Source organism: Dioscorea cayenensis, unplaced genomic scaffold (assembly GCF_009730915.1).
Source record: "Dioscorea cayenensis subsp. rotundata cultivar TDr96_F1 unplaced genomic scaffold, TDr96_F1_v2_PseudoChromosome.rev07_lg8_w22 25.fasta BLBR01001720.1, whole genome shotgun sequence".
In the NCBI taxonomy this organism is placed as follows: Eukaryota; Viridiplantae; Streptophyta; class Magnoliopsida; order Dioscoreales; family Dioscoreaceae; genus Dioscorea; species Dioscorea cayenensis.
This window is the reverse complement of record NW_024088111.1, coordinates 1-13,108: the sequence shown is the minus strand read 5'-3', so window position 1 is coordinate 13,108 and position 13,108 is coordinate 1. Positions and strand designations below refer to the sequence as shown.

The 13,108-nt window shown below is 40.1% G+C and overlaps 1 pseudogene; it reads left to right on the top strand.

The window, feature by feature from the left end:
* Window positions 1-321: 321 nt before the first annotated feature.
* Window positions 322-12,039, top strand: LOC120256917 (annotated as a pseudogene).
* Window positions 12,040-13,108: the final 1,069 nt, after the last annotated feature.

Genomic DNA, 13,108 nt, shown 5'->3' with positions numbered 1-13,108 from the left:
ATTTTTGAAAACAGAGTTGGTAAATTGATCATTTATTATTTATATTATTTTGCACACACTGATATTTATGGTTGGAACTTGCCTTAAATGAGTCACAGAAACAACAAAAAAAAGGTAAGATAAGATGCAATGTTCCAACAAATTTCCACAGTGTTTCCCACCAACTACTATCTTTTTCTTAATTAGTGGACATGATCTACAACGCTATATAAAAATTTTAAAAATTTAGATATAAATATTACAATTTGTACACACAAATTGGTTGTAAATGTTGGTGTTCTCAAAGCAGGTGTATTTATTATTATTTATTATTTTTTATAGACAATGGAAACAGGGGATTAATTGGAGAACCAGCTTATCTTCAACCAATTATCATTGTTTTACCATCTATTGCTGCCGGAGAGAGCAACTTTAGTGTTACATTTAAATGGGATGAAAATTATAGTATTCCCGGTGCTTTTATTATCAAGAACAATCACACATCATAGTTCTTTCTCAAGTCAGTCACCATCAATAATTTTCTCAACAAAGGCTGTATTCATTTTGATTGTAACTCTTGGGTCTATCCTACTGACAAATACAAATATGATCGTATCTTTTTCACAAATGATGTAAGTCATTTTCATATATTTTTATTATACAATGATCTTGGAAACCTTGATCTTAGCTCTAACTTTGCCTGGCCTATTCTTGGAGGGTCAGAAGAGTATCCTTATCCTCGTAGAGGAAAAACAGACCGGGAACCTACAAAAACTGGTAAAGTTAATAAATTATATAAATTTTCATTTAAAGGTCATGTCTCACTAATTGTTTTAATGTGATATTATTAGATCCGAACTCGGAAAGTAGAATACCATTGATCATAAGTTTGGACATTTATATTCCAAGAGATGAGAGGTTTGGACATCTCAAAATGTCTGCTTTCCTTGCATATGGAATCAAGGCCTTGGTGAAGTCAGTGTTTCCAGTACTTAACTCCATCTTTGATAAGACCCCAAATGAGTTTGACTCTTTCCAAGATGTGTTGAACTTGTATGAAGGTGGATTGAAGCTTCCTCAGATTGATTTGATAAACCAACTTAAAGAACAAATTCCTTTTGAGTTGATCAAGAAAATCATCACCATCGATGAAGATGCACTTATAAAGTTCCCTGTGCCGCAAGTCATTCGAGGTATTTAAATATTTTTATAACGTATATCATTGAATATTAAATGTATAATTAGTTTTAGTGAAAACTAATGAGTTTTGTTTTTCCTTAATTTGTCATGTATTGTTATATTATTACACGAGGAGGACAAGTGGGCATGGAGGGCTGATGAGGAGTTCGGCAGGAGAAATGTTGGCGGAGAGAACCCAGGTCATTATCCAACTTCTCAAGGCAAATCAATCTTAACCGTTCAAATATATTAAACCTTATCATCATCTATTAAAATTTCTATGTCTCTTGATCATTTAATGACTTATTTGGGTAATATTTGCGAGAATTTCCTCCAACTAGCAAGCTTGATCCTGAGCGAGATATGGAGGTCAAACCCGAGCAAAAATCAACGCTTCTCACAATGAAAACAAATTGAATGGTCTTTCTGTTGATGAGGTATAAATGAAATATGTACATATATATATATATACAAAATATATATACACTGATACACACATATTTCTGTTGATGAGGAATTATGATTCCTGTTTAATTTCATATCTTATTTATATATAACAACAATATTATTTATCTAACCAACTGAATTAGCAGGCATTAAACAAGAGACTCTTCATCTTGGATCATCATGACATATTAATGCCCTATCTCAAGAGAATCAATTTAATTGAGGGCACTAAGATATATGCAACAAGAACTCTTCTCTTCTTGCATGATGATGACACTCTCAAACCATTAGCAATTGAGCTAAGCCTGCCAGAATCTCCCAGCAAAGTCTACACTCCTGCTCAAACTGGCATAGAAGGAGCTATTTGGCAACTAGCTAAAGCTTTTGCTACAGTGAATGACTCTGGTGTTCATCAGCTCATCAGCCATTGGTACCTATGTTTTGCATTGATTGTTTGTATTAAATAATTTTTATCAACTGTTACACTACTAACAATTTTATTTAAATTTTTTTTTAGGTTGAATACTCATGCAGAGTTATGGAGCCATTTGTTATTGCAACAAATCGACAACTTAGTGTGGTTCATCCGATTTACAAACACTTATTAATATGCTGGAGGTATTTTTGAGTCCACTTTTTTCCCTGGAAAATATGCAATGGAGATGTCTGCTGTGGTTTATAAAAGTTGGAATTTCATAGAACAGGCTCTTCCTGCTGATCTCATTAAAAGGTACATACATTTATTTCTTAATTTTTGAAAACATTTGAAATAGATTTTTTATTATGGTTTAAAAATTTAGATATAGTTTATTATGAGTTATTTATATATTTTAAACAAATCATCAAGGCTTGTAGTATATAGGGAAATATATATTAAGTATTTGTTAGCACAAGTAAGTTTAGATCATTAATTATAGCGATTGATGCACCATTTCTACCTGCAAAACATATGGGACAGGAAATGCGGATAATCTTCTGATTTATTAATTTGTTTATTTATTTATCTATCATATTGCTGATATGATTTAATGCAACTGTGCTCTTTCGCCTATACAAGTTGGCTTTTATTTGAAAACGTCAATGTCAATTGTTACTTATATTAATTGATGTAGCATTCATTGATGATAAATTATTTGCCCATGATTTATAAATATGTACTGTTTGCATATAGTGAGAGCAATAGGTCACTTCATCAAGAATAGATAAACTTTGAACCATCCATATTTTATTGAAAAATAAAATAATACATAATGATTTAAATGATGATATGACCGTGATAAAATCAATAAAATTAAAAAAAAAAATCTAAATTAATTATTAAGCCACACAACTTGTGAGTGAGATGGGGATAGAAGGCTAAAGTCGATAGCAATAGGTCACTTCAACAGATAAATAAATTGAACCTTCTACATTTTATTGAAAAATAAAATAATACATGATGATTTAATTGATGATATAACCGTGATAAAATTAAGGGAAAATTACTGTTCACCCCTCGTCATTTTCAAAAACTTCCCAAAAACCCCCTCCAACTTTTGCACACCCCGGACAGCCCTCCGTTATATTTTACATTCTCTTTAACCCCCCGCCAGTAAGTTGAAGTGGGTCCATGATATGAAATTCTTTTTTTGCCCTTGCAAAAGGAGGGAAAATGGCGCCCAATCATATCATGTCCGAATTTTATTCATAATTTTCCAATTTTGTTTGCCTCCTGCTCGCTTTGTCTCAAACAAAGTTTATAAGGCTCATATCTTGTTCTTCTTGTTCTTGTTCTTGTTATTCTTTTTCTTCTTCTCATTTGGTGTACTCAATTTTAGCTTTTGCCACGCTAAAATTTGGCACGCTTCCGGTGTACTCAATTTTAGCTCTTGCCACGAGAGGCAAAGGCGTGAAAGGCGTCGAGGGGCCCGAGTGGTGAGTTGCGTTGTAGCCATTGCCACGCTTCCGGTCCACAAGTTGCGTTGTAGCCATTGCCCGCTCCGACAATCGCAGATCGTAATGAATCATTGCGAGTAGGCATTGTGTATATACTTCTTAGTATTGTTTAAATATTGAACTTTATATTTAAATACATACATTACTCGTTTAAATATTGGCTTCTCTATTTAAATTTGTTTTTTTATCGTTAAACCTATATTTTTATCCGCTTAAAATAGACAACGCGATGGTGCCAGCAATTCCCCAAGCGTAATTAATGCACGCTCGGTTACCCAAGCGTTTCCACTCCCGTCGCACATAAAAATCGGAAGCCGAAGCGACAACAGGCTGTTGGATTTCGCAGTATAAATGGGAAGGAAGAACCATTTCGTTGAACATACTCTACTGGCGCAACCACTCCTCTTCCTCTTCCTCTTCTTCTTGTGTGATGGTCATCCTGTCGAGTCGAACATTTGGCGTTCACGACATTCGCTCCATTCAAACCACATTTTTTAGATTATAAACTTTTTACAGGATGTGTCATGATTGTTTTCCTCTTGTCATCCGTAAACAACCTGTAGGTGAAAACTTTCTTTTTCTTGCCTAAGGTGAAATGCTCGCCTTCTTACTCTACGCGTAAGCAATGACGGAAGTGTGTTTCGCCTTGGGTCAAGAAAAGAAGGTTTCACTTACAAGTTGATTGTGGATGATTACCAGAAGAAGGTTCATCACATATCCTTTAAAAAAAACTTGATCTATAAAAAAATGTGGTCTGATTGGAGCGAGTGTTGTGGACACCCTATTCAAAGGTATACTTGGACGATTCCGAGGTCCGTGTTGGTTACGTCGTCCGTTAAACGGAGAGTTTGAAGCTTAAACGGAGAATTTTTGTATTGTCTTACATTCTATTTTTATCAGAGATTTGTATTTTAAGTAAAGGTCATTGTAATTATGCTGATATTTAATAATAAAATGAATGTTGTATTGTATTGTATTAAATGTATTTTTATCAGAGATTTGTATTTTAAGTACATTTCATTGTAATTACGTTGATATTTTATAAGAAAATGTTAAACTGAGAAAATGAAATTTAAACAGAGCAAAATAAATGAAATTTAAAGGGAATGAATGTTATCAGAGATTTGTATATTAAGTAAGTTGATATTGAATAAGAAAATGAATGTTGTATTGTATTGTCTTAAGTGAACATTCTATTTTTATCAGAGATTTGTATTTTAGGTACATTACATTGTAATTAAGTTGATATAATACAATAAGAAAAATGTTAAACAGAGAAAAAAATCATGTTAAAGGGAGAAAGCTGATACTTAAAAGCGAAAGTATTTTTTAAATAGAGACTTTGTTCTTTTAAAATAGAGACTTTGTTATTTTAAATAGAGGGTTTCAATACAAGCGGGACATGATGAGGTGAGAACTTTCATTGACGATGACAATATGTCTTCTGACATGACATATATTTCCCTTTTTGCCCTTGGGATGGAGGGAAAAAATACCGCTCAATCACATCACGTCTAGTCTGACCTCTATCCATACAAGCTATGCGTTTTTTGTTTGCCCTATCCGACTCGCTGTTTGTTGTTTACATCTTCTTCTTCTTCTTCGTCTTCTTTTTTTGTTCTTTATTTCATTTGGTTTGTACGATTTGGTTTTCGGCCGATATATTATGAAGAGTTTTTGTGGTATTGCTAGATTCAACGGGGAGGGAAGAGTGCTAATGTTCACGGCTCGAGACTTCTTGGGAGTTGGTGTTAGGTGAGATATGTGAGCGATGGGGTCTCAAGTTTCCCTTGTCGAGGGGTGAAGTTTATCACACCGATGGATATAAAAGCGGTTTGTCCAATAGAAAATGATGTTGACTTCAGCTGGATGTGTCACGTGCACTCCATCTTCAAATGTGCTTGTAGTTGATCTTGTTGTCGAGGGCAGACAATGTGCCATTCGAATCTAATGAAGATGGAGTTTCTACTGTTGTACAGTTTCTTCTCATTTTTATTTGATCGAGTTGTATGGGTTCATGATTGTTTAAGTATGCATCGACACGTCGGGGTCACATCTTGGACTGATCAGGGTCACTCGCTAAATGAGTCATTCGCTTTAACTATTTCAAAGTTAACGATCAATATGTTTAGCGGAGAATATAATGCTTTAAAGCATGACATATCCACTTAACATATTGATCTCTCTCATTTGATGAAGTGTTGGCGGGAATTCGATTACTGCGAGTGCTCCCGTTCATCCCCATGGTGACCTCGACGGTGTGGGATATCTTCCTTCCTCGTCGGATCATTACGAAAGTCTTGTCGTTGGATATTGGACAACGTTTTGATGGTGTTGAACATTTTAGGGATGTACTTCGAAATCATGCAATCAAAAGGAATTTTGACTTCAAATTAATAAAGAACGAAAAACATCGGGTAACTGTGGAATGCGGTGCCGATGGTTGTCGTTTTTGCCTTCATGCATCAAAAGAGTTTAATAAAAATACTTTTAGAATCAAGACAATCAACCCGTTACACACTTACGGTGGTGGCATAGGTTCGGCGTCACATCCGAAAGCGTCCAAAAAATGGGTTAGCGCACGAGTGATTCAGAAGCTCAAGGACCGGCCCTTGTACAAGGCCATCAACATTCAGAAGGACATGTTGCGGGAACATGGTGTCCACATACCATACAAGCAGGCTTGGTTGGGAAAAGAGCATGTCCGGGTGGTCCTCGACGGCATTGTCATCTCCAGCTATGACTGTTTGCTTTGGTATGTGGATAAGGTGGCTGAGACAAATCTCGAGAGCGTTGCGATCGTGGAAAGAGACGGTGATCGTTTTAAACGTGCATTCTTTTCTTCGTCACGTGTATTATGGGATTCAAGAGGGCTTGCGGGGCACGACTGCCGTTTTCACGATGGTACCCACCTCCTTGGAAAAATATCGGGGTACACTCATTGGGTGCCACGAGGGAAAGATGGAAACAATGGTTTTTCCACGTCGCCTCGGTATAGTCGACAATGAGACCCGATGCCAATTGGACTTGGTTCATATCTAAGTTAGGTGATGCTTTTATACGAGGAAGGAGATTATCATGAGATAATTACCTTCGTGTCGGACGAGTCAAGGGCCTTGTGAACGCAATTGCGAGAGTCTTCCCTTCTTCAACACATGCATACTGTCTTCGACATTTGGAGACCAATTTTATAAAAGCCAATGTTAGACTTGGGAAGGCATTGAGGGAGGAGTGCTGGTCTATATGCTTCCGCATTGCGTGGGCATCCACGGCTAAAGATTTCGATGATACAGTGAATGAACTGCGAGGCCCACATCACCGAAGCTCATCATCTGGTTGATTAATAAATCGGATATGGCACATTGGTCGAATTATCTTTGAGGGGTGATCGTTGGGGTGAGATGTATTCAAATGTCGGCGGAGTCGTTCAATGCTTGGATCAAAGAAGCTCGTCATTTACCGGTGACGAAAATGGTCGACTCCATAAGGTCTGCGAATGTTGATTTACACTTAACATTTAGTGTTACCCTTTAAACATTTTCAATATTTGTTTAATTCAACTTGTCTGACTTTAAATATTAATCCTTTCGTTTAACTATTTACAATAATGTTTAAGCATGTTTATGAATTATTTAACCGTCACTGTCTTTGTTTAACCTTATTTGCCAGGTTCAAGTTGATGCACATGTTATGTAACCGGCGTGAGCAAGCGAACAAATGGGAGACCTATTTATGCCCTGGACATACATTTGAAGGTAGAGATCATTGTTGAGGATAGCCGAAATCTTTCGTGTTGATCGTTGTGTCGATGATCGTTACGAAGTGATCGACCCGATCGTAGACAACTCTATGAATCTTGCCATCGAGAACTTGTTCATGTCGAAGGTGGCAAGTTTATGGTATCCCTTGCAAACAACGCTTGCTTTTGCAATAATGCAGACAGACACCAATGTTCATCGATTTATTAGCGGCTACTTCACCGTCGACAATTACAAACTGGCGTATAAGAAGCTATATTCCCATACCCGCGATGGCGGGCCTTTGAGACGAAATCGTGAGCTTTCGTTTGAGCCGCACTGTGAGCAAGAAGGCACCTAGGGCGTCCTAGGCGAAAGGGATCGAGTCGCATAGCGTTAGATGTCCACGAGGTTACATTGCAGCCTACGCCATGGATCCGGTCGCAATCGTAGATCTTGTAATGAAAGCATCGCTCGACTAGGCATTGTAAATAAGCTGACTTCTAAAGAGAAACAATCTGAATTGACTAGAAATTTTTCATATTTAAACTCTTATTCTTTCTGATGTTATCAGTTATTTAAACAGAGACAATGTTAGTTTAAGCAGATAAGCGTAATTTTAAATGTTTTCAAACTCGATATTTAAAGCGATAGATGGTAAAGTTAAACATTTAAACTTAAATGTAAACAATGACAACTGTAGAATTAAATAATGAATTGAATTTGAATGGAATTTAGTCGACTTTACAATGAAAATGAGACAAAAATTTACATTGACATATACAAGTCATGTTCTTGAAAATGAAAAACAATGAATTGAATTTGTCACGGTTTTACATTCGAAAACAAAATTGACATTAACATATACAAGTCGTCTGCGAAATCAAAAATTTAACCCGCTTGGACGACCCCTTTCTCATGGACGCTCACTGCCCTAACCTCCTTAAGTATGCGGGTAACATACTTTAATCTTAGGTAAGGAACGTCTGTCTGCGGTAGCCGTAGCTTCTCAACCCAAAGTAATTGCTCGATAAACCGCATGAGCATAGAGCAGCGCTAATCGACATTTCCTTGTTTTTACCGTGGGGTTTCCAGGTCATAAACGAGTGGGTACTTTGCGGTCGTCGACTCGCCGAACTGCATATCGACAGCCGTGTCGAATAGATTCCGCTGTCGAGATATGCAAGTTGAGATTGAGATACCGATTAAATAACAAACACTATCAATCGGACGTAATTAAAGAACTTTACCATGTCCATAGCGTCTTTTCATACCCAGCGCGCGAAGAATAATGCATGTATTCTTGTTTGTCGTTTTATCAGAGACGACGACATGGAAGTGGCCATTCATTATTATCGGGAGGATGACAATTTGAACTTCATGCAAAGTTACGCTTAGACATCTCGATCATAGCCATAGTTGTTTCGTAATGCGTCGTCCCGATTTGACATAAAGCAGTAGCTGTCTTGTGATGGAGCAGCGCTTTTTAGGAGATATGGCACTTTGCTCATCGACTTTTTGTATTATGCATACAAAAGCGTCCATCACATCATCGTGACCATCTCCTTACCCTCAAGCGGACGTGTATAATTTGTCCCGTGTGGTCTGCGGCGGTGTCGTTCTTCCACATGGCGGTCTTTGAGATTAAGCGATACTTGGATATAATTAGACCATATTCTAAATATTTAAATGATATTATCAATGCTCAAATGATATTATAAATAATTAAGCGTTAAGTAGATAAATTAAATGATAACATATAAACGTTTAAACACTATCACAAAAAGTTAAACACTATCATGAAAAACTTTTAAACACTATCACGAAAACTTTTAAAACTTACCTACCATACAGCGATTAAGGAAGATACTCATCAACTCCACACTTGTCGATTTGTTAAAGGCCGCGATTGGCGACCCATTTTTCTTCTTGAGCGAAGACTTGCGAAACCGTCTTGTCCCAATTTTGATTGGCCTTGATCATACTCCCTCGTTGCTCGGTCGAGGGTCTTGATGGGGAGCTGTCGTTGAGCCTTCGCGGTGTTGACACGGCGGCATCTTCCTTCGATGCGGGGGCGGCGGCAGCATCAACCGCGAGACACATCCTTACATGGTTGTTGTTAGTTTGTTGGATTATGTATGCGAGCTTCGATCACGAGGGGCAGACAGCGAGCATCAACCCATGAACATACCCTTACGTATCTTCTTTTTATTTGTAGGATTGTGTCATTGCCTGATCGCGATGCCATGCTCACGTACGGCCCGACAGCGATTCAGCGATCTTCTCGGTAGTGGCCGCGGCTTAGCGGCATCAGCGGAGACACCACCCTTAGCTTGTTCTTGTTCTTGAGGATTGTGTCCATCTTTGATGCAGCAATCTCGGCGAGCCAGATTCCACGGGTCGGGATTCGTTAACAAGAGGTAAGCGATCTTCTCAAGCTATGACAGCGGCCACATCATCTCGATGTCCTCCAGCGTCATGGCCATGTCATCTACGGCGACAGACTCGATACTTGACATCGTGCCCGATGGTGTTGCTATTATTTTCGTCGTTAGCCGGCGGTGGAGACGAGAAGCGATGTTGTTCTCCTCTTTTTACTGAAGTCTCTTTGAGATGTGGCCGTCTTGGAATGGCCACCCGATGATCTAATAAATCGTCGTCAAATTCGGCAAGACTCGTCCGTCCCGGGTGGTTCATTTCTTTGGAGGGGACGGCGCGATCGGTTGATGAGCGTCCTTCCAGTGCCTCAACACGGGCTGACAAGGCGAAGCTTCGGTCGTCAATATACAGCATGCGCTGCATAAGAGTTGCAGTGACATCTTCGCCTAAGGTAGTCGGTGGGGCTGCCACGGTCGGAGTGCCATGATGGAGCGCCATGATTGGGGGGCCCTGTCGTTTGTCGTGGAAGGGGGGTTGTTGCAATCTGGCGTGGTGGGGGAGTGCTTCTCCGGCGTCGAGGAATGCGTGCGCGTGGTGGGCTGGAAGTAGGAGAGCGGCGTTGGCGAGCAGCGATAGGGTACGCCTCTCATCACGCCTTTCGAGCGAGTGGTTCGGGGCTGATAGCATCCATCCAGTCGGTTGGACGACAAATATTTCTTCTTGACTCTGGGAACCGACTCGGGAAACTAACATATATAAACCGAACAATTTAGTGAAATCGTTCGGTTTAAACTATAACAACTATATTTAAAAGCGAGTTTTTATATATTAAACATTATAGAATATATTTAAGCGGAGAACAAAATATTTTACACCTTTATGAATAAATTTTTAAAGCTGTAAATAATAAAGTTAAACGACTAAATAAAATGGTTTAAACATTAAAGACTTACGTTAAACATTGTCCATGATTTATTACCTCTTTTTCCTTGAGCGATGACAAGTTTGGTTTCTACCGTCGCTTGCTTCATGTAACTACTTTCACCGTAGCACAGCATCCTTGGGATCTTGCCAAAACGGACTTTCTTTTCCCGTTCAGGTCATTTCGTAAAACCATACGTTAAAACTGACGAGCACCCCTAATATATCCATGTATTGGTCTTCTTCGAGTCGCATCTATCTTGCACTCGGCGTGCGTGTGGAATATCCTCCATCGACCGCTTAGCGTCGCTTTGTGCCCATGCGTATCGCCCCATGGCGGGTAGATCATCGACATAATCAGCGATCGATTTGGAGCCCGAGCATGATGTATTTTGCGAAGAGGGCGTACCCATGAAGTACGCCATCGAGGGAGTTTGACAAAATTATCTTCACCCCTCAGTCGAGACAAGTTTCGCAAAAGTGCTCTTGATGAAGTCTACTGTGTCTCGTAGGTTTTTGATAAATACCTCCCTTGAGCGGCGGGTTTTTCTTCTTCTGAAACTCACTTGCGTCGCCGTGCCAGCCTGAGACCAAGACGGGGCCACATCCACGAGGCTCGAAACTCGGCGAGGCTTTCCCGATCCCGAATTTATTGAGTGCGGCCATCGTACTGCTGCGATGAGAGAATCAGAAGAGCCTCTCTTGGTATATAGCTTCCGACTCGATGAATCTCTGCAGAGCGAGTGTCCTTCGGGATGATCTCGAGTGTCGAGTGCGTGTTATCTTTCAATTCGACTAAGGTCTCCACTCACGGTGTCAAATAGCATCGCCCGTTAACTAGGTTGACCGTCGTAGTCACGAAACTGCTGACAGATAACAACCACATTCGACATGCGGTGTTAATGAATGTTTAAGCGGAAATATAAGATTTTAAGCGGTAACCTTGCCGGTTATTAAGCGAGAGATATCGAATTGTTAAGCAGAGACTTAGTTTATTAGCGAGCAATGATCTTTAAGCGAGACAAGCAAAATTTAAGCTGTAACATCTCATTTTCTTAAGCGTAAACCTCATTTGTAAAAGCTGCATGACCATATCAAATGAAAGAAATGTATATTATAAATATTACCGAAATCATAGTGATCGAAATAACTATTTCGATGAGTGTATCTAGAAGCGGCCTTTGAAAACAACACAAAACCCTAGCCGAGAAATTGCCTACTGAGACTAAGCAAAAGGCAGTAGAAATCCCCACAGGAACTTGATATCTTCCAATAGCAGGAGCCTGAAAGCGAAAGCAGAAAAATCTTTAACATAGTGAGAATAATTCTGTAAAACCATACTCAGCATCTTAGATTGCATAGCGATTAAATACCAACTACTTTTGGCAGGGACTTCTACTTGAGATCTGGGGTGGAAAGGGAAAAAGCTGCACCCAAATTCGCGGAGAGGCCAGAGAACTGACCGGAGCGCGACGAATGGAAAAAGCGAAGAGCGAGTTGAGAAAAAACTCGATGCTTGGCTCCGATGAAATTCCTCTCTTTGGAGTTCTCATCATGAGAACCCCACTTTGCCTCATCACATGAGCAAAATGGTTGTGATCCGACTCCCAGTGCGAGGGCATTTCAGTCCATAAAATTTGAAAATCGCTCAGTTGGCGATCACGTTACATGCTTTGGGGGTTGAAAACATGGAATTAAAAATGAAAAGGGGTTTTTGGGGTCTAGTAGCGAGGTGTTTTATGATGATATGGCAAATTAGGAGGTGTTTTTTGGCAATTTTCACTAAATAATAATAAAAAGTTAATCAAATATTTTTATCTTCCAAACCCAAACTCCAGATCATCCAATTCAAATACTGCATGAAGGCCACGTATCACAAGTCCATCCAGAGTCCGCATAACAAACAATCCAACGGAAAAGACCATACCACCCCTCACTTTCCCAGTGACCTTCCAAATCCATTCACTGGTAATTTCGCATCACCCTTACAAAACACCCTTCCACTTTGGTCATCTCCACCAACTCGTCATCACCACCGCTCGATCAATAGGGTCACCACCGACGAATCTCAGCCGTCCATCCTCACCGCCCCTCTTCTTCCCTCCACCTCTGCCTCCACACCTCCATCTCCGGCGCCGTTTCGAGCTCCGGCGCCGTCTCCGATGATATGACCACTTCCTCCCATCTCCTTCAACCATGGCCGCCGCCAATCACGCGACATCCCCCGCCTTCATCCTCTTCCTCCTCCTCTCCCTCGCCACGCTCTCCCTCGGCATCGTCGCCCTCATCCGCCCACCAACCCCTCCTTCTCCCATTCCCACTCCTTTGTCTTCGATCCATCTCCTCCTCCTCGTCCCCTCTCGCCGTCTCTCCAACTCCTTCCTCCTCTCCCGGCTCCCCTTTTCTTCAAGGATCTCCTCGTCGTCCTCATCCTCCACTTTCCTCCTCAGCCTCCCCATCGTCCTCTTCTTGCTCTGGCTTCTCAAAGCATTTCGCCAAGCAGGTGATCTACGCTTGCATTCCCTTCTTCA